At 42.0% G+C, this 3,116-nt stretch overlaps 1 pseudogene; it reads left to right on the forward strand.

Annotated features, from left to right (window-relative positions):
- Positions 1 to 1,838: 1,838 nt before the first annotated feature.
- Positions 1,839 to 2,667, forward strand: LOC100073069 (small ribosomal subunit protein uS2-like; annotated as a pseudogene).
- Positions 2,668 to 3,116: the final 449 nt, after the last annotated feature.

The following is a 3,116-nucleotide window of genomic DNA, read 5'->3' on the forward strand; positions in this document are numbered from 1 at the left end:
CTTCCCTAATGTGAGACTGGCTTACTCTAGATCATACTGAACTTTGTATGCTTGTTTTGCCACTGAAACTGCTGCTCAGTTGAGTATGAATTGAGAGCACCACACTTATGCACATCTTCTGCACACCAAGGGAACCCAAGTGACTTGAAGCACTTTTATCCATGCCAGAGTTCTGGGATGGGAGTATTCGGCACTTTGTGCATCCAATAACGGTTGGAGAATGTTTGTTTTGCTTTATGTGATTAAATTGAATATTTGGCTTGATGAACATGCAAATATATGTGCACTTATTGTAATATAATAGATATACATATTCAAATGCATGGGATTTTTCCCTACATATATGTACATAACAGAATTGAGTTGATGGCATTCCAAGACACAGATGAACGATAATGGAAGGCAGCCTTTTTTTTTTTTAATGAAGAATTGATGCATTTTTAAAGAAAAAAATCAGGGAGCTGTTCTAACAAAGTCTGCAGCATTCACAGCATGACAAACAAATTAGAAAACAGCAGATGCAGCACAAATTAAGATGTATTTAACACAGCAGCCCATCAGATGTGTGAACGTCTTTTGTAACTCAGCTTTGCAAGGTTGATGTATTGCACTTTCGACAGCTGATAATGAACCCTCCTAGCAATTAGAAGTGGAAAGACTGAGGAGTCAAAATTGTGCTGTCCCCAGCGGGCCAAAAAAGAAAAAAAAACCTGTGTGAAACTTACTTCTTTATGTGCTTGCAAAACAAAGAGAATGTTTCAATTTATATACTGGTGTGTTTGAATTTCTCTTGCCTTTTAAAAATTCCTACTTCATTTTAATTACCATCCAATTCTAAAGTGTCATTAAATAAATATGAATTCTGTGCAGTTACGCACGTTTTATGGGCAATACAATGTCTTTCCTTTTTGGGATGCATTATTTAGTAATCTTACATTAAGACAATAACTTCAATCATTGTGCCTTCACATGGCAATAAGCATGGTAATGGCTTTGCTGAGCTCTTCCTCACTCTTTCTATCATTGTGTTTTCCCTTTAATATTAGAGCATTGTTTTTATTTCTATACAGAGAGTGTATTTTCCCCCAATTTCTGTTATAAGAATGGGAGCATTTTTGCAGTAGAAGACAAAGTATTAAAGTCCATTTAATAAGCCAAATTCTATCCTAATCCAGCGCCACTAACAATGCACTCAATGCACTGTTAATGTTTGCTTTTTTTTTTCATCAATATTTGATTTAAGCAAGCATAGCATTTCTTTGCAGGAGGAAGAGGTGCCTGGTGGTCATTCTGTAGAGTTAGCCACAGTTCAGCATTTTGTCAAGTATTATGGGCTTTGACAAATTTAGCTTGAAAGAACTCACAGGAGAATAAGCCAAACAACATAAAGATGGAAAAACAATAACAAATAAGAAAAGGAAACCGAATTGGTGTGTTCTTCCTAGGAAAGAGAGGTCTATCAGGTGATCTAAAACTTGACCCTCCTCTGTGAAAAATCTTAGATGATTCTGATGTTCATGGTCTTAAAGAAGTCAGCATCACAGGTACCATTTCCTCTTGAGTCTGTTTCCTGTTCTTCTGTTGCCACCATTTGCATCTTTTATCACTGACCCCCAAAGAGCAACCTCCCAGGGTCAATTCTAAATTAAGTTCGGGGGAGTGTGAGGGTGAATTGAAACATTCCCTCAAATTTCTGTAAGACAAATACAGTGGTCCAAATGCATGTGGACACAAAGGACGATTTATTTAACAGGGTGGCAGCCTTTCTGTGCTACCCAGAGAGGGGTTCAAACGGCCTTGCCTTGGGTTCCTGCTTAACTGAAAGGGAAACTTTCACAATGTCCAGAGCTCTTGATGTTCTGCAGATGAAGGAGGAGGACGTCCTCACATTCTTTGCAGTGGAAATCCATTTGGGTGGCACCAGTTTTGACTTCCAAATGGAAGAGTTCATCTGCAAGAGGAAAAGGGATGGCATCCATATCATAAATCTTCAGAAAACCTGGGAGAAGCTTCTGCTGGCTGTTTGTGCCACTGTTGCCATTGAAATCCCAGCTTTATCGTGTCATATCTTCCTGGAATATTGGCCAGTGAGCTGTGGCGAAGTTTGCTGCTGCCGCTGGAGACACTCCCGCCACTGGCCACTTCACTCCCAGAACCTTCACTGACCTGCTCCAGGAGCCGAGACTGATGTCCCGTGGTTAGTGATCCCAGGGCTGACCACCAGCCTCTCTCACAGGTGTCTCCTGTTTTTCACCACTAGTCTGTGCAACAGACTCTGCTCTGCACCATGTAGTGGTTGCTAGCCCGGGAAGTTCTGTGCATGTGTGGCATATTTCCCATGAGCACCTGGTGGGAGGTCACGCTGGATGTCTACTTCTACAGAGATCCTGAAGAAATGCAAAAGGATGAGCAGTTCACCACTGAGAAGGTGGAACTTCTGTGTGGATGGACTGGACCAACTCCCAAATTTATTGCTACTCAGTGGTTGCAGGCTGGTCTGAAGGGGAGCAGGTGCCTTCTGAGCCTATTCAGCAGTTTCCTCCTGAAGACCGGAACCCTCAGCCAGTCCCTGAAGACTGGACCACAACGCCCACTGCTCAGGCTGCTGAATGGGTAGGAACGACCACTGAGTGGTCTAAGCTGGTCTTGCACAGGCTCTTAAACTGAAAGTGAAGCAGGGAGGATTAGAAATCATGTGACCCAGATGACAGGTCATGAACTAGCAGGCTGTAGAATGGAATAGGCCTACAGATGTTGTATTTATTTGCTTGTTTATTTTTCAGTATTTAAAATAAATGTGCAAAGATTTGGATTTCAGCTTTTTGATAAGTCTGCTAGCCGTGGGCCTGCATTCCCACGTGGTCACAATTGGACCCGCTGCCTTTGGGTGAGCTGGCACTCTCCAAGTTTTCATAGTCCCCCATCCTCCATTGCCTCTTCCACTGAGTCTGTGTGCTGGCTGCTGTTTATCATGCTGCTTGCACTGCTAGTTTCTCAGACTTAAGAAACTTTTCTTACTCAACTGATGTCCTTATTTATGTTACCTGTCCAGCCCTTATAGGCGTTTATGTTTATGACACTAACTGTTCTTAGTATCCTCATTTATGAAATCAGGA

Source organism: Equus caballus, chromosome 14 (assembly GCF_041296265.1).
Source record: "Equus caballus isolate H_3958 breed thoroughbred chromosome 14, TB-T2T, whole genome shotgun sequence".
In the NCBI taxonomy this organism is placed as follows: Eukaryota; Metazoa; Chordata; class Mammalia; order Perissodactyla; family Equidae; genus Equus; species Equus caballus.